The following is a 20,390-nucleotide window of genomic DNA, read 5'->3' on the forward strand; positions in this document are numbered from 1 at the left end:
ATTAAAAAACAATGGCGCACAATAATTGACATTCTTGGAAATAAAATCAAAAAAGGAAAAAATGAAATTGGAAAAGTTGTGTCCATCAATGATCCAAATGTCGTTCTTACTGATGCAAAAAATATTGCAGAAGAGTGCAAAACTTTTTTTGTTAATGTTAATGATAAATTAAAATCGAGTTTAGATCCTCTAAATGCATTTATTGAAAATTTGTTTTTACACTCAAACAAATCGCCAGGGTTTGACGGAATCTCTGCTTTTGTTGTAAAACATTTGGCTGACATTATTTCACCTGTTTTTTTTTTTTTTTTGTTTAATTTAAGTTGTATTAAAGGTATATTTCCACATTCATTAAAATCTGCTATTCCTCTCTTTAAAAAGGATGATATGAAAGAGTTAAATAATTACAGACCAATATCTCTTCTTAGTGTATTTTCAAAAATATTAGAAAAAGCAGTGAAGAAGCAATGTTTAAGTTTTCTAAACGTTAACAATTTTTTTCTCAAACAAATACCAATTTGGTTTTTCAGAAAAACTTTCGACTGAAGATGCCCTCCTAAATTTTTGTAAAAGTGTTTACGAAGGATTAAATAATAAATTAAATGTCGGTGGTGTATTTGTTGACATAACAAAGGCATTTGATGCAGTCGATCATGATTTATTACTAAATATTATGTGGTTTGCTGGCTTCAGAGGTTCAATTTGGCACTGGTTTAGAAGCTACTTAAAAAATAGAGTACAGTGTGTTAAAATTAAGGATGTGTATAGTTCTTTTAAGTCAATAGTTTGTGGCGTTCCACAAGGGTCTGTTTTGGGTCCAATACTCTTTTTGGGTTTTATCAATAGTCTTTGTTGTGGTCCATTTAAGGGTTCACTTACTAGTTTTGCTGATGACACAGCACTAAGTTATAACTCACCTTCTCAAAATTTGTTGGAGCTTGATATGCAGTATGATTTGGATTTGATAAAGATTTGGTTTACTTACAACAAATTAACACTAAGAAATAAAACCAAATTCATATTATTTTCGCTAAGGGACAAAAATGTAGGCTTTGATCGCATTTCTTATAAATGTGTTCCCTGCTTAATGTCTGTCGCTCTTCCTTGTGATAGATGAATGTATATAGAACGTGTAGAGAATATTAAGTATTTGGGTATTTTTATAGATAAAAACTGTAGCTGGAGTGAACATATTAAACACCTAAATAAATACATGATATCAGCTATACGAACTTTCTATTACTTAAGAAATATGTGTCCAGTAAAAGTCATGAGAATAATTTATTTTTCAATTGTACACAGTAAACTTTAATACGGTATTACTTGTTGGGGTAGAAGCTATTTTTCAAATGTTAATTCATTATTAGTAGCTCAAAAGAAAGTTGTAAGAATAATAATTGGACTTAGTAGGACTGACCACACATTTTTATATTTTAAACAATTAGATATTTTACCTTTAAGATATTTGTATGTATATAGGGTTCTAAGGATATTTTTTATAAGAGGTGGTCATACATGTGGCAATATAAATATTTATTCCAATAGACTTAGGTTGCAAAATCGTGTTGTACTATTAAAAGCAAATAACGAAGCTTATCGTAGATTTTTTACTTTTTGTTCATTGAAATTTTATAACCTATTGCCACTCAAAGTAACCCTTTGTAAAAGTTTAACTAAATTTTTAACTAATTTAAGAATATGGCTCTTTTCCCATGAGGATATGGAGTTTTTGTTTTTGTAATTTAACTCAAGGTTTAAATTTTGTTAACTAATTAGGTACCCTTATTAGTTGTTTTTTTTTATTTAAATATTTAGCGAGTATTACAAAGCACTCAACTATGTTTTCATAAAATTCAATCAATTTTTTTATCTAATAGTCATATTAAGTTAGTTAGGGAGTGGCAGCACTACTGTCTTTGAGTGAGATGGTATCTCAACACGATTAATTTCATGAGATACCTAACCACATATTTTTTCTTATTTGTTTGAATTGTATTTTTGTTTTGTTATTGTAAATGATTTAATTTAGTTCTAGTTCTAAAATTAAATTTTTAATGTTAATTTAGAAATACATTGTAATAGTTTGTATTTGTAACATTGTTTAGTAAAAAATATGTTGGAATAAAAAATCTTGAAATCTTGAATCTTATCATTTTCTGTTGATGGCAAAACGAACACAACAGTATTGATTATAATTTAAACGCAATCAATGATTCATAGCTTACACATATGATTCATCATACACGGTACGAATAAATATTCTAAGTAAATGAACTTATTTCGAATTGGCTTTTCCGCACTTAAAAGGTATTGAAGTTATTCATCATTCACAATGCACATTTAAGATTTGAGTTGCTCATGATAAAATGTCAACCACATATTGATTTCAGCTATAATATCAGAGCAGTAATATTGTCATCAGTTACAATACACAATAGATTAGAGCAGAGTAAACAAAAGCCATTATCTGCGTAAAAGAAACACTTTGTTGAATAACTGAACAGTTGTGACAACTGTGCTATCTGAATTTCAACTGATAAATCTAATTCCAATGTTGAAATCATCTTTTTGTTATTTATATGATACTTTGCCTGTGACCGGATTAAGTTTTTCTTTAAAAAAATAACGTTCGACCCTTTACTTTTAAATGTTTTCCTCTATAATTGATTTACTTGACGAACAGTTCGAAAGGTTTAAAGATTCTGACAACAAGATTTAAATTGACTATAAAGATGTGTTATAGCGCTCGCGAATTAAAATATTTCTGGGATGGAAAAACATATGTTCATATGATTATCTATAAGCTCTGTTAAATTATAATACATTCAAAAATGTATAATAAAAAAACAAGGAACCACCAAATGCAATATAACATGTTGAAATGACATACTAAATAACATAACCACTCATATTACTTTATAGTACTGCTGGATCCAAGGTAACAACTGTATTAAATTAACTCAATATCAGAAGATTCGAGACTAGATTTGCAACAAATAATACTCTTAGTTGTAGCATAACTGTTGCCAAATCATTAAAATTAAATACAAAATAATCAAAACTTTTAAGGATAAAAGGCTATGTGAATGAAATTTTTTTATGCTTTATTATTTAATAAAATCTCATTATTTAAAAAAAAACTTTAGTTTCATGATTACAAAGATTTATATTTTATAATTTAAAACAAACTCACAAGTAGAGAGATAAATTTTTCAGAAGATTATTGACGAAACTCGATACTATTTCTTTATAATACTTATGTCGGTAATATTTTTGTATATATCTTTATGGATGAATTCTCAAGAACGGGACTTGACAAATTGTTAAATAAGAAAAGACGAGAGGACTGAAAACAAAAGTACACAGGATGACTTTAATTCAGATATAATAAGCACAAATCCTCTTTCTTACTTTCTTATTTAAACTAATAACAAAGGTCTCTTTTAAGAACTCATATTTCAAGTACGATCGTTTGAGTTTTATTGTTTATAGTTACTAGGCTTAACAAATATTTACTCTATTTATTAAAATCTTATAACTGTCATGTCCTTGTTTTTGTCTTCTCTTAAAATAATTAACCGTATCGTTCCATCGTGTTTTCAGGAATCTTTTGAATAATGCCTAGCAAAACCTAATCTACTTTTCGGAATGTAATTTCGTTAATATATTTTCTATTCTGCAAAAGGATTAAGTAGGCCACATTCAAAATAAATATAATTTTACAAACAGAAAAAAATATTTCAACCTTAATAATTGTTGTATAGGTAGTGAGAAATAAGTAAAATTTATAGTTTTTTTACCATATGTACATGGATTACTTATTGGTTCAAGAGGAACAATTCCTAAACAAGTCCAGCAATTTTGGAAGAAATTCAATTTGGAAAATCAAATGTTAAATCTAATATCTTCTACAGCGCTAACATCTTTGACGGTAATAACATATTCTATTAACATTATAAGAAACCACCTTTATAATAATAATCATTATTAGGTTTCAACAAACTTTAAAAACTTTTATGACATATTATTCTTCTCAGACTGCAATGTGTAGTAAGATGTTAATTTTTTAATACGTTATAGTAAAATTACAATGCTTAAAATATTTTAGAATGTTTTTAAAACAATTCCTACATTACATGTATGCATTGAAGTACTATAAGAATTTCTAATTAGAATTATTTCATACGTCAACAAAATCTACGTAAAACTCACAAAGTCTTTTCTGTCCGTATTACTTACTTATCATCCCCTGCAGCTTCTATCAACAGGAATGAAGCTTCTCGGTAATGGATGTGGTCCAACCTACATTACTGCAAACCCTTCCAGGATCCATTACAAGAGATAATTTACATTGCATTACACAAGTTCGAATACAATAGTATATCAAGAGGTTATTTTTATGCAGTATACTTAACTATATTAACGGAATAACTTCAGAATATTCATTTTTTAAAGATATTTCACCTATACAAGTGTAAAAATTTAAAACATCCATCTAAAATTTAATCCTTTAACAACCACAAAATTCTAAATATAAAGTTATCGTAACTTTTAAAATTAAAAATGTATTGCACCATACACTAAGTGTCTATAGTATGATGTTGTTTTTTACGAAGTTTTTGACATTTCCATGAAATGTAAAATCATACATATATTTGTGTAACTGTTATTTGGGTAGAGTTCTTGAGACTCCTTTTTTAAAATCGCATTTAGATTTTAGATTTAAAAATTTAAAATAAGTTCTGAACTATTTTTTTTTAAATCAGATTCTACATAAAGAGAGTTTTTTTTTTTTTATCTGTGTATGTAATAAAGTGATCATGCAATATCAATATGACCCACTAAACAATGACTGTTAAAATACTTTACGTATTTAGAATTCGAAATCTTTTGTTTATCAGTGATAAGAAGATGGCAGGGTTTAAGATGAAAACAGCATATGGGTGACAAAAAAGTCTGGAAACGGTTTAATATCTTTTTAACTAAATCCGTTAGAAAATTCAAACCTTTCACATTAACTTACATGTATGAAAACTACTTTTTCCAAGCATTGTAATTTTTTTACCTCTACCAGGGGACGACCCATGAGGAGTAGGAACATAATCTTTAATGTAAGCATAGGTTGATATGCACACCATTTGTGGAGTTCATTGCCGGAAACCGCGTCCAAAAAGGTTCATCCGTTACAACATGTCAGCTGTCCAAAGTTCTTGTGAAATATACCTGCACAGGCCTTAGTATGGGCAAATACTAGTATTAAACATTAGCTTGAGAGCTTAAACTGTTTTTTAAAGTCAACTAGTTCATAGACTAATAGTATTCAATCATCAAAACAAATTTAACCGGGTTTCAGATTTCCCTGCTAATGTTGACTATCAGTCAGGTATATTCTGCAAGAACTTTGAACTGCCGCCATTTTGTAACGGATGAACCTTTTTTGACGCGGTTTCCGGTAATGAACTCCACTTCACCAGACCTTTAAAATGATGTGCATATCACCCTATGCTTACATTAAAGATTATGTACCTACTCCTCATGGGCCGTCCCCTGGTGAAGGTCAAATAATGGCAATGATTGCAAAAAGTAGTTTTCATACATATAAGTTGATGTGAAAGGTTTGAATTTTCTAACGAATTTAGTTAAAAAGATATTAAACCGTTTCCAGACTTTTTTGTCACCCTGTATAGTACTAAAGCGAATTAAACACGTATTTAACTCTAAGCAATATTTTAGAAAAGTTTTTTTTACCATCCCGTTTAATTATTTTTTAATAAATATTAGTTTTATAAGTTTGCACTCTTGAGGATTTAATATTAAACTCTCCTGAACACAAGTGGTTAAAGCGGATTTAATTGGTCTGGTCAGAACTCAGTTATTAGTTGATGATAAACTTAAAAAGCTTTTATTAAAATTCTTTTATTTACTTTCTCCATTAGTGATAATTTCTTTCATTTTAATCCAGTTTGAAAATTTTTAAGTGGAGTGATGTTTGACACATGCCTCTGATCTCTAATACGCCTCAAATAATATATCATTTCCATAATTTATTAATAATCACTATTTTAGTGCGGTTTGTGAAATGAATTAATATTGGATATTTACTTTCTCCATTAGTGATAATTTCTTTCATTTTAATGCAGTTTGAAAATTTTTAAGTGGAGTGATGTTTGACACATGCCTCTGATCTCTAATACGCCTCAAATAATATATCATTTCCATAATTTAATAATCACTATTTTAGTGCGGTTTGTGAAATGAATTAATATTGGATATAATTAAATAATAAAGTATCCAAAATTACATTCGCATAGCCTTTGCTCCACAAACTTTGATAAATCTTAATTAGGCCACAGTTATGCTTCTTTCTTTTTACTAAGTTCTTGTTCTAACTTTCTCTGGACAGTCTAGGCTTTCCTTATCTCTTTATTTTCCACAATTTCTGAACATTGTTTCACTCTTAACATCCATCCTAAGCATTTTTCCAGCTGCTCCTTCATTCTTTACCGATCCAATCTCGCCTTTTCTTCCTCTTCAGTATAAATTCTTGAGTCAACATATTTGATTATTGTTCCATTGGACACTTTTGTTGCCTCATGCACTAACATGGCAATCTTCCTGATGTTAAGTTTCACCCATACTTCTCCCCTTTCTACCCCTTTTTATCTTGAAAAATACGCCTTGGATAAGGAGTCAGCAGGTACTTCTTTTTTCAATGTGGATAAACGGGATAGATATATTTATTTAATACATTTATTTAATATGGCTCTTAAAAATGTCCATTTGTGTGGCAGAACAGTCTGTAAGTAATTTTCACCGATTTCTTCATATTTTCCAATATAGTGTCTATTTGTTTTACCATTCCCTCTGAATATAGGTAACAGGTTTACCAGTGTCTAAATACACACTGTACTAACCTATTCAAAATTAATGTCAATTTCTGGTACAAAAATTAAGTGTCTCATGCGGTGTCGTATTATTTCCCGTGCTGTTCAATCATTTTCGTGTGAGTTATTCTCGTCTCCTATCACCTGTTCTTTAAATGCTATCATTGCTGTTTCTATTCGCATTGTCTTAGGAAATTTCGGATACAGTAGTGTTAATACCAATTTCTGCAATTATATAAGTAAAGATTTGTTTACATCACATGTAAATATTTATAAGAAATCTAACAACTCCGTTATAGGTGTAATTCCCATAATCTTCAGTTCTTTAGATACGTTTAGTGGTTGAATGATCAATTGTACACTCAACTACAATTTAACCATGAAACTACTTATACACGAACAATATTTTTATAAAATGTACATAAAAATACATACATATTCCGTTTATACAGCAGCCCACTCAGGATTTAATCTTGGATCCAATTTGTGAGATCAAGAAACAATTTGGCGAGTCCGGTCGTAAACCTCGCTTAGATTCCGTGAACTCACTGTAATCCTCCGAGAACTGTCCTGCCTCAGTTGATACTCCTTCATGTTGAAGATAAATTCTTAGTACTTTATAGTAAGTAGGAAGTAATAAGAATATGCTACTAAGTATCATAAATTGATAAATTGACATTAACAATATTAGTTATTAAATCACTTCCCAAGAAGCAGAAGTAAACGCTCTCTTTTGAACGTGATAAGCAATATAAAACCTAGTTTCTATTTTTTTACTTAAGGAAAATTATTGATGGCAGCGCGTCGTTGTGATGGATGTGTGGTTTCTTTTGTGGAAGCAGTAAGAAAAGATGAAGGTACAATTTTTTTTAGATCATGGTGTATATAACCGTACAAGACGGTATGGGAACCGTTTGTGTAAAAACGAACTTGTAAACGACGAGTTTGGCGATGTGGTATTTAGATGCGGGAAATAGTACGAGCCCCGAGCAGTAGCAAAAAAGGTTAAGTAGTGTAGATACCCTACCAGGGGAAAAATGCCTTTTTTTAAAACGCAAGACTTTCTTTACCAAACATATTTTACGTTGTAGCGACCGTGCTGTGCGTAACCCCGCCGCGCCGGGGCAACTTCAACAGCTGCCGGGGCAAGACTTTTTCGACAAAACTTTGGTTTTGGTCAAACACTGTAGTAGATTAGTACTCCTTTTGTAGAGGTTTTTGTCGACCACGTCACGAACCAAGACATAAGAGTTGGTGGTATTGGGCATACAGTCAGGAAATTGATGAAGATAAATTCGGCAGGAGAGAATATGAGCGAGGGCGTTTAGTAGAAGGACAGTGGGTTTTTGGAGGTCTTGGAGGACCGTGAGACGAAGAAAACATTTTTGGTGCCGGTTGAAAGCAGGGATAGGGACACGCTGTTGGCTGCAGTGAAACAGAACATTTTACCGGGAACAATAATCATTAGTATCTTTTGGCAGGCCTATAACTACATGCAGCACGAAGGTTATGTCCAAGAAACTGTAAACCATTCAATCGAGTTCGTCAACAGTCACAATAGCCCACACTAACACAACTGAAAGAACGTGTAGGGGTGTCAAAGACAGAAATCCTGAGGTACGGAAGATGTTATGTATTTATGGAGTATTTAGCTGGATATTTATTTAAGGCTAAATACCCAAATTTGAATATAATTACAAATATCCACTGGGGAGAGGAGAAGTTTAATTTCAAACAATCCACCAACACAGCTGTGATTTTGTCCCTTTTCGCCCACCGTCCTCAAAATTCTGTCAAAATTTTACGAAAGCCCCATCATTGCTGGAACAGACAGAGAAGTTTGAGGACCCTGTTGCCAGTCCCAAAGACATTTCAACAGCATGTGAGAAAATCGTGATATCTCTGTATAGTTGCAGTGGAGAACAGTCCTTAAACTCCTTTCGCTATAGCAAATTGAAGACTAGTGTCATTAAACTACGAAACAAGCGAATCTTCAATAAATTAGTTTGTTTTTTTTATATGGGGCCTGTTTCATAAAAAACTACAAACTAATAATATTAGTCTTGTAATTTGTAAAACAGAAATTCTGTTTCATAAATACTAATTTACAAGTTATAAGTTGTAAATTACTAAATATTTTTTTTTTTATTTTACAAGTATTTAGTTTCATTTATATGGGGCCTGTTTCATAACAAACTACAAACTAATAATATTAGTCTTGTAATTTCTAAAACAGAAATTCTGCTTCATAAATACTAATTTACAAGTTATAAGTTGTAAATTACTAAATATTAGTTTTTTTATTTTACAAGTATTTCGTTTCATAATTGAAATATATTTATTATGGAAATTACAACAGCTTGGCCTAACCAAGTTTGAAAAACTTGTTGGTGAGGTCCAATTGATGCATAAGGCTAACAAATTTTTCTAGAACAAAGTTTACTTAATAATAATATTTACTAATATTATTATTTAAGAGCTAAATATTAGTAAATTTTTATATTATTACAAAGGTTTTTTTGACATAGAACTAATTGAAGTCGAACTAATTAATCTAATTATATTGTGTTGAAGATTGTTTGTGGTTATTTTTTTATTTGTGTAGTTTATATTTGTTTCTATCTAAAGTCAAATTGTGTTTAAAATGTTAGAAGATCTTTAATTTGATTCTGAAGAGGAAGAGGAATCAAGAGTTTTTCACCGTCGCGTAGATTTACAGAGGACGTAAAAACTTTGTTTTTGTGTCAAAATGTGAATACATGGAGAGATTTAGAATGACAGTAGCCAAATTAGAACAGCTCGCTCAAGAAATTAGACCACAACTAGGGCACAAAAGCAGCAAATCTGCATAGCCTTACACTGGATTGGAAGTGGAAGCCAGTATCACACCGTAGGCTATATGCACGGTCAGCAACGACGGTCCATCGTTGTGTAAAGTGTCTCGTTCGATTTGTAAACACAAGACTATTTCACAGTTGTGTCTTGGCCCAATGATATCGATAATGTTGTAAATAGATTTTATATGATGACCAACTTCCCACATGTATGTGGAGTCATCGATGGGTTTTTGATACAGATTATGCCCCTACCATCGATGAACCATCATTCTAAGACCGGCATGGAAACCACAGCATCAACTGTATTTTTGTGTGTGGCCCACTGTTATTCCGACACTTTCTTGTATACAGGGTGTGAACAAATGAAATTGACCAATGTTTTTTTTTAATTTTTATCAAACATCTTATTTTTATCATTGAATCTATTTACAATGGAGTTTTTACAACTAATCCTCTTGTCTTTTTGTATTATTCTTATTCAAAACTTAATGTAGAACACGAACATGACATTATCTACTCAAATCCATTTACAGGTAATTGAGTAATAGCTGTATTAAGTTTAAAAACATAGTTATTTTTGAAAATCATAAAATAATTCTTTAAGAAGCTAATTTTTAGACTTGGAACATTTTATATGCATCATCATAATGCATTTACTTTGTACTTACACCAAAAAAAATTTTGTCACACTGAGTACCAATCACCCTGTATAGTTTGTTTTATAAAGCACCAAATAAAACTTGTTTGTTTTCCTTTATTTTAGACAGAACACACAGTTGTAACATTCTTTTGTCGTCTCACTTTCTATAAAGTACAACAAACTTCAAAAGGTAATATTGTTTATTACAAGTCCAACAACAAGAATATTTTCTTGTTCAGCTAGTTTTATTAACAGCAATAGTTTTGTTATAAAACACTAAGTTAAATATTAAGTTAAGTTTGAAACTTGTATTTTTTTACTAATAATATGAGTATTTTTATGAAACGGGCCCCAGTCTTGGGTTATTTAATATAAATGATGTTTTAATTTTTTTTTAGCCCCCCTTATTAATGCCTACGAAACTAAATCAAACGATTTTTGGAGAATCAAAATTAAAAGTTGAGTTGAGCTTTTAATTATACCAATTTAAATTGAATCATGTAAACACTCAAAATGTAAAGATGTAATTTTTTTCGGAACAATTGTTTATGAAAACCCAGGAAACTTCCCGGGACAATTTAATTTTTATTGAGTCGGTTAAGGATTATCAGGACCCATATTACATCTTGAGATGGATTGTTTCACTAAACCTCTTAGCTTTGAAAGAAGAATTGTTCTTATCGAAACTCAATTTCGGCTATAGCTACCTCGGATATGTACCATTTTATTTTTGTATGTGGTACTTTGAAAGTTTCACATGAAAATCTCAATTTAAATGAGTTTTTAAAACATAAGATTTAGGAGAGAGGGAGTTGATTGGCATATTTTACAATATTTCAGAATACCCGATATTTTTCCTTTTAATTTATTAAAACCACTCTCTTTCGATTCATTTAAAAACACATTGGCAACCGCCAAAAAATAAGACCCTAGGCAAAGGTTAATACCCCTGAGAAATCACATGGAAAACCTGGATTTGAATCCAAGCCTAATTAGGCGATGGAAGAAGAGACCAGTTCTTCAGGTGGTTATTTAATTGGTTCTTCCACCGGATAAACTAAAAGCACGACCGCAGCACTACAGACAGACGGACCACTTCCATAAAGACTGAGAATGAATGAAAAACAAATAGATGTATCTGTGTGATATCCTTAGCAACAATAAAATGGAGAACGTATTGACGAATGCCGACGCAGAGGACAAACTGAGGTAACACCTGGAGAGCTCCAACTTGCATTAATGGCCTATAAGTCTGTGGTTCAATAAAATCGGAAAATTAAAAAGTTCAAGGATAATTTAATTACTGGTGCTGGAAACCGGAATAGGCTCGGTGTACTTCGGACTGAGAAGTTGTTCCCAAACAAATGGCGTCTCGGAATCCGTTCGTACATCAAGAGCCAAAAACTCTATTTCCTTGTTTAGTTCGTACTTGTATAGAATTTCAAAGGGGTTTGATTTTTGAAACCCGAACCACTTTACCTTTAGCCAATTCAATGTTTCTTTTTTGGTGTTATGTTCTGTTGTGCACAGATGTTGTATGTCCTAAACCTAACCTAATTGTAAAATAAAATGTGGACATACTATGAGAGTGTACTTGAGATCATCAGGTTTTTGGATATACTACAAGATGAAAACAAATACCAGAGATAGTAGGCCTTGTATTTTCATGCACAATCATTGCAAGTGCAAAGATACTATATCTATGCTGTAAAGGAGTGTTTCTCTGTTCAGCTGGTACTGCAATCATTGGACATGCTACAAGTGTGCAGGATAAAATTACATCATACCAAAGTGAACACTTTTTATATGGACATACAATATATGTTATCTGAAAGATGAAGACTACAGCTTACCAAATTTTATATTAAAATGTCAAAAGTGTAAAAAATTGGATATACAATGTTTGTGCATATAACCATCATTGTGCATATATTGTGGGATGGTGGCGTCGTCCTGTTATCCGGCTACTAGGAGGTCACGAATTGTGGATATTTATAGGCATGCACTGTAGATGCGATACTCCCTGGTGTGGATTAACGTCCGCACGAGTGAGTACCACGACTAATATATCCACGGTTATATCCTGATAATTAGACCAATTCGTATATACCAAGGCAAAAATGTGGTTCGGTTCCACTATAAACGGTCGCCATTTTACTGAACAGTATAACAGTCTCGATATTAGAACAACATAATCAAGCAGCTGATATAAAAAGATACATTAAAAAGATATTTGATTATACATAGCACAAGCAAAACAATACTATATAAATTCCTCAACATCCCTCCTTAATCAAACATTTTTTTTTTTAATTTAATCTGAGTCTTTTAAGTCCCAAGTCCGTCACAAAGTGATTAAATTTTTCACGTGACAAAGATTTGGTTAAAATATCAGCCGTCATATTTTCAGTTGGCAAATACTTGATTTCAATGAACTTATTTTGTACAGCTTCTCTTATGAAGTGATGTCTAACATCAATGTGCTTCGTGCGATTATGAGCTTGAGTGTTTTGAATAAACCTCTGAGCACTTTGATTGTCATTATACAGTACAACAGTGTAGGGCTTGTCACTTTTCTCACTTAAGAAGTTTTTCATAAAACACACCTCTTTAGTGACATCACTTATTGCTAAGTATTCCGCTCCCGTTCTGTATAAACCCAGATAGCACAGAGTGTCTAGATATATATTTTGGTTTATTTATGTCCAAAGATATCTATAGAGTTCTTTAAATATTTATAAGACATATTTAATCTAAACTTTTATAAGATATTTGAAATTATATGTCTGATCAACATCTAAAAAGGTATATATTTGTCTAAAGATCATTTTGGAGATGTATTTACATTCCATAGATATCTAATTTAAAATGTTTATAGAATATTGATTAAGAATATCTTTAAGATGTCTATTAATATACACCCATAAAGCACGAAAGTCTCGTTGACCTACTTCATACCTGTTACGGATATCTATACGATACCTAGAATGAGGATACCTGATGAATATGTGTAGAATACCTATTGTATAGGAATTGAAAACTCAATCCCACAATGCATCACGCTTTGAACCCGATGAGTTCTGGGACTGCCGGGAGTAGTGGACTGAAGTGGAGAAGGAGAGGAGAGAGAAGATGCCGCCATTCGCCATTTTCTTTCTGATCAATCTGACAGAAGCCGGTGTTTGGTTTTGTTTACCTAAGGTACAGTCGTCGGGATATATCTGGAGCTTTGGCCTACGTCATTAGTAGGAGACGTCTGCTCGCCCGCTCATCGAATGGTAGGCGCGCGACGTTGTACTAGCCGTACGATAAACATAGCCCCACTCACACTGACACCACACCTTCCCCCGCACCCTTCTTCAGTGGTTGTGTGCTCATCACGGCGCTGGGTAGACACATCCACCTCAATAGACGCCGCTATGCTGCGACTGACGAATGAGGTGGCGATCACAGAAACTTTATTAAATTTAAACATATTTTAATACAAAATATTGTAAGTGAAATAATACACCGTTTTGAAGTAAAAAGTGACACACTAGTCCTTTCTATATACTGTATTTTAAATGTAAACAATTGCAAATAAAATGCCAACATTACTGTGGAAAAATACATTATATAGGCTATATATTATAAGTATAATGATTAGATAAAAAATAAAATAAAAACTTACATTCAACTTCAATCAGAGTCACATTCCATGCCTTCGATTCCTGAGAGATCAGAGATCAGAGTCAGGATCGTCAGGGTTGTTACTGTTGGATGCATCCTCGTTGTCGCCACTATCAGGTCCACCCAATTCAATAATAATTGGGTCAATACGTTCATCCATAATGTGATCTGATTCCCAGTAATCGGTCTCAGTTTTTAATACATGACAACAAAGTGGCAACCAATCATTTTCCATCATGGAACCAAATTTGTCTTCACACAGCTTTTTTACGTCGGCGATTTTGTAAGTTGTGTTTCGACTGGCAATCCAACCCTTCACTATTGCCCAAATGTTCTCAATCGGGTTGAGGTCTGGGTGGTAGGGTGGTAGTCTCAAACAGGTATGATTATGCTTAGACAATATTTCGTCGATTTCATACCTTTTATAAACCGGTTTGTTTCGACATATCAGTGCGTAAAGTGTTGGTTTTAACATGTCATTGGTCATTGGTTGGGCAATGTTCATTTTGTCCAGCCAATTTCTCATCTCCTGCTTGGTAGATCCACTATTAAGCTGGGTTTTCCTAGACGCGGAGTCGGCCAGCGGAGAGCGGACAACGGAGAGCGGAATTGAAATTAACATGACATTCCGCTCCGCTGCTAGGAAAACAGTAACATTAAATTACCTAAGACCAGCTGAGTCCGCTCTCCGCGTTCCTCTCTCCGCTGGCCGACTACGCGCCTAGGAAAACCCGGCTTTCGCTCTCCGCGTTCCTCTCTCCGCTGGCCGACTCCGCGTCTAGGAAAACCCAGCTTTAGGGACTTTTTCAATAACAGTGTTATGGTAGGGGGCGTTGTCGACAACTACCACGCTGTTCGCAGGTAGATTAGGGATTAACAGCTCCTATAACCATTTTTTATAATTTCCCTTATTCATATTGTGATGATAATCACCAGTAGTTTTAGATGATTTCCACATCAACAATGCATTTGGTATGAATCCCATTTCCCCTCCCGCATGAATGATTATTAGTCTTTCTCCTTTAGATATTTGTTTCACATATCCTTGGCTGGAATTGTCGCTCCATGATTTATTTTGGACGTGTGACGAAAGAATGTAAGTTTCGTCTAAATATACTATAGGTCTTTTTTATTCCCTGTACTTTTTAATTTTTTGTAAATAGTCAATTCTTTTTTGGACAATATCAGGTTTCTCAATCAAGATTTTTCTATTACTTTTGGTTTTTTGCCACTTAAATCCCAATTTCTTGATTATCTGCCTCACACTAGTGTTTTTGACTTGAAAATTTATACTTTCTACCAATTTCAAACGAATTCCATCTACAGTTGGACATATTTTCTCGTCGATGTAGAAATTGTGTATGATTCTTCTCACTAGTGCTTGGTCAAAATCGTCTAAATCAGTAATATAGCATTTTTTATTTCTTTTCTTATCAGGTGTCACAAACGACGTACTTGCACCAGAATCGACTACAGCTTTTTCCCGTTTAATCCGTTTCACTGTACTTATTGATGTGCCCGTAGCCCTGGCCGTTCTCTCCTGACACTTTTGAAGGGGAATGGTTACTGAGCCGTTTTCCGCTTCAGATGACATGAAATTTAAAACATTGGCAATAACCTCTTTGGTCTGACTATGCATTTTTTTGTTCTTGACTTCAGACACAATGGGAGGCATTATTTGTTACTTTCAGCACTCACAACACTGACATAAACTATAACACAACAAAGTACGACACTGAAAACTATGAACAACGGTAAGCATATGTTAAAACAGCAATGATTCGTTTAACCAAAGAAGTGGATAGGCATACAGCAGCAGGCGGCTGACAGCAATTGAGCGCCGAGCGGATGTTTTCAAGCCTGTGTAGTACAAGGTAGGTAGCGCATGCGCTGAATAACCTCCCCACCACGAGTCATCGGCTGCTGTTCAAATTACAACCGTCGTCACAGCTCAAGATATACCGCGACGACTGTAGGTGTATGGCTCTGGGGAGTGGGATTTTTTTAAACAATATCCATCCCTATTCGGGGAAATTTTTTCAAAAATGTGATCCCTTTCAGGGATTTTCTCAAATGTTGTAGCTACAGCAGTACAAACCATGTATATCCTCTATTTTTGGGGCGAGGAATTTGATGGAACCATCGGCGCCCCCCTACGACCCCTTCTTCTAATTACAAGGGGGGGGAAATATATTTGTTTAATAAAATATATTTTTTCCGTTTGCATTGGTTTATTATATTATCCTCCATACAAATACACCCTTTTTAACACGTATACTGCCCCCAGATCCTGTTAGAGGGCATATAGTATTTTAAGAAGAAATAAGAAATAATAAGAAAGTATTAACCCCCCCCCCCCTTTTTTTACTAAATGTATATAGTTTTGGAGATTATGTCGGTAAAGCAGTACAAACCCATGTATATCCCCTATTTTTGGGGTGAGGAATCCAATGGGACCATTGAGACCAATGGGACCCCTAACCGCCCCTCTTTCTACTTACAGGGGGGAATGCCCCCCCCACAATAAAAAATATATATTTTTTTCTTTAAATTGTTTTATTATTTTATTCCCAATACAAATACACCCTTTTTAACACTTAGATTTAACCCTTGTCCTGTTAGGTCCTTAATCGTTCCTCTCAGGTGACGTCATTCGGCAGAGCAGCCAACCACACACACAAACTCAAATATCGTTCTGGCAATGTAATATAGCCAACATATATTACATCAGTAAGACCGGGCCATCGGAACAATGTACATACTATGGAGTTTCAACATTTTCAAAAATTGGTTATCAAATATTTACCATTGCAACATGGAAATGCCCAATTTTCTAAAAGACAATCTTGTAGAGCTTACAAAAACAAATAGTTTTGTTTATAAAGGCGTTGTTGTATAAATAAAGATTTAGGAGAAAATAAAACAAAACTACATTTAAAATTCCTATGTTATTCTTATGGAGGAAAAACCCGGATGTAGTTTGCTTGTTTAGGTATATTCGTTTAATGTGGCAAATTTATTTATGTAATCCTGAACTCTACAGGGTGATTTATATAAGTGTGCCAGCCGTTTTATTCGAAAACCATAAGAGATATCAAAAAAAGTTAAATGGTAAGTGCCTTGGATTTTTTATTTTAAAAATTGTAGTCAAGTAAAAAAAAAATATTTTAGCCGCCATTTTTCCAATAAGGCCGCCAACTTTGATTTTTCTTGTGGAACACCCTCCTGTATTTCATGATGTATTCTGGTAGAAAATGAAATTTTAAGACGATTTTATTCATAAACCTAACCGTTTCAAAGATAATATTGGTTTAAGTTGTGAAAGTTTGAATGGTTTTCGAATAAAACAGCTCACATGCTTGCTTAGGCCTTTATCGAAACTCTTTCTCATGCAGAAATTTCAAAACTTTAACCATTATTATCTTTGAAACGGATAGGTTTATGAAAAAAATTACAAGATTGAATTCGTCTTAAAATTACATTTTCTACCAGAATACATCATAAAATACAGGGTGTTCCATAAGAAAAATCCAAGTTGGCGGCCATTTTAGAAAAATGGCGGCAAAAATAATTTTTTTGACTTGACTAAAATATTTTAAATAAAAAATTCTAGGCACTTGCCATTTAACTATTTTTGATATCTCTTTTAGTTTTCGAATAAAACGGCTGGCACACTTATATCAATCACCCTGTATACCTCGTTCACAAAACTTAGGTTGTTTCAGGGTAAGAAAGCTACCACTTGATATCCTACCTTTAAAACAAAAGCTCAACAGCAAAACGTCAGTTAGCTGCAGCATATAGATTAAGTGGTTGTAGAACTTCTCAAACTAATACATTTGGTAATAATAAACTTCCTCGTGGAAGAAAACCTAAGAAAAACTTTTTTGATTACACCGTGAGAAGTCTCTTACAGTAATTAACTGACACAATGGTAAGTTAATTATTTTATTTACATTGTATTGGCGTGTGAGTTTACTGATAAGTTAAGAAATGTATTGTTATTTGTGTAGCAAAATGGCAAGGAGGCGGCTGGATTTAGTCAGGGGGCCCGGAATCGCCAGCACAGGGGCCCCTGACGTATTTTTTTATTTTATTTATTCATATTACTTATACATTCTGCAGTTGGAAGTTTACTTAAGCACACGGTAAATATACCTAACTTATACAATAACAATACATACATTACTCAACTTAAATAATAATAAAGTATCATTTACTAGTGACAAAATAAAATAATCAAGTGCTGAGTGCTGTCATGTAGGCCTACAGGGTCGAACTGGGAACCCTAAAAGGGTGCTGCCTTTCACTTAAAATAGTGCGCAAATCAGGTTGTGCTAGCTCTCTGGGGGTAGGAGTTCGGCCTCGGGGTTCTGCCCCATAAAATTTAAAAAATGAAGTCTGAAAATATATATTTGAGACCTCGAGTGATGGACTATTCATCTTTGTACCCATCACGTAATACGCTGATGTATTTATTTAATTTGTATTTATGTTTACACGTCCTTAGTAAATATTTTTGAATTTTGTTAAATTACAGATTATTAAAAGTGGCACCGCCGTATATGACCCGTTTTTTAAGGATTTGAGGTGCCACTTCGGCCCAGGCGAGGACAAGCCAATATATGTTCATCTCCTCAATTTGGCATTTGGCTTCGTTCTAATGTTCAGCTCAGCACAGGTAAGAAACGTTAATGTTTAATGTTTATATAGATTTTTTGTGAATTTGAGGAGTTTTACTTACGGAATAAAAATAAATACCCCCGCCGCAGCAAACCTGCAGACTAAGCGAATGTCAACTTGTCTGATTACATTATTACTAAAATATTTCCATGAATAAGACATATTTATTCCCAATTGAAATAACATTAGATTTAACGAGTGCTTAGGTTTGCTGCTACGGGGAAGGTAAAAAGTGTTCTTTGACCAAATTTCAATAATATAGGATGAAATAAATAAATTTGCCAAATTTTATCAACATACATCCATAAACAAGTAAACTACAACAGTTTTCATTTTCTCCATAAGACTAACATGGTAACTCAACTTAAATCAGATGTGATAGAGTTCAATAAAGATGAAATGAGTCTATTAAATAAAGGTTTAAATTTTAATTTCCCAAACATCAAAAAACAAAATCTAGTAGCAGAACTGTTAAATATAGAGGCAGCCATTAAAGGTATTAAATCAAATGATGTCCAAGAGACAGCACGGATCATCAGGGGCAACAAAGCTAAAGACATAGCAAAAAATCCTGCGAGAACAAAGAGGTACAATGATAGGTTCAAGACATTGCGACGTGCCCTGACAAGCGTCAGGACGAAACTTGCCGAGCAGAACGCCGTGATAACCAAAGCTGATAAGGGCAACTCCATCGTAATCCTTTACAAAGACGACTACGTCAACAAAGTTGAAAGCTTCATAAAAATTAACAATATCGAAACTCTACAGAAAGACCCCACTGCCAATAACACAAAAACAATTAACCAGGCAATATCTCAAAGCAAACATTTGTTTACGAAATCTGAAATAAATTCTTTAAAAGTCACGAACCCGCAAGCTCCAATACTCCGTGGACTACCAAAGATTCACAAGCTCGACATACCTATAAGACCTCTTGTTAACTTCACACCTTCACCGGCATATAAAGTAGCAAAGAAACTTGATAATATAATCAGAAATGAAATTATTTTAGAGAACAACCATAGCCTTAAAAATAGCCTAGAATTAATAGACAAAATGAAATCACTGTCAATAAAAAATAACCAAAGACTAGCATCATTCGATATTGTGAATCTTTATACAAATATTCCAATTAACGAAACAATAGACATCCTCAAACTGAACTTATTGAAGAATTCCAAACTTTCACCTGACGCAATAGATGATCTGATAAAACTAACGAATGTTGTTCTGAAACAGAATTATTTTAAATTTCAAAATAGCTTCTACATCCAAAAAGAAGGGTTAGCTATGGGCTCCCCTCTATCAAGCATTTTGGCCGAAGTACTCTTAAATGACCTTGAAAACAGAACATTGTTCACAGACGCTAACCATTACAGAGATAAAATAATCTTTTACCATAGATATGTAGACGACACAATTGTTCTCTTTAACGGAAATAGCAGGCAGTTGACCCTGTTAAATACATATTTATGAAACATCCATAAAAACATCCAATTTACTCTAGAAGAGGAGAAAGACGGCTCCATCAACTTTCTCGACCTCACCATCTTTAAACAACATGACCACTTTGAATTTAAGGTATATAGAAAACCGACTTGCACTGACCAAACCATTAATTCAGAATCACACCATCCATACTCCCAAAAGATGGCTGCATACAACTGTTTTTTGTAC

The sequence above is a fragment of the Macrosteles quadrilineatus genome, unplaced genomic scaffold, assembly GCF_028750875.1.
Source record: "Macrosteles quadrilineatus isolate MER2022 unplaced genomic scaffold, UCM_ALF_1.0 Scaffold_2__2_contigs__length_208266976, whole genome shotgun sequence".
Classification (NCBI taxonomy): domain Eukaryota; kingdom Metazoa; phylum Arthropoda; class Insecta; order Hemiptera; family Cicadellidae; genus Macrosteles; species Macrosteles quadrilineatus.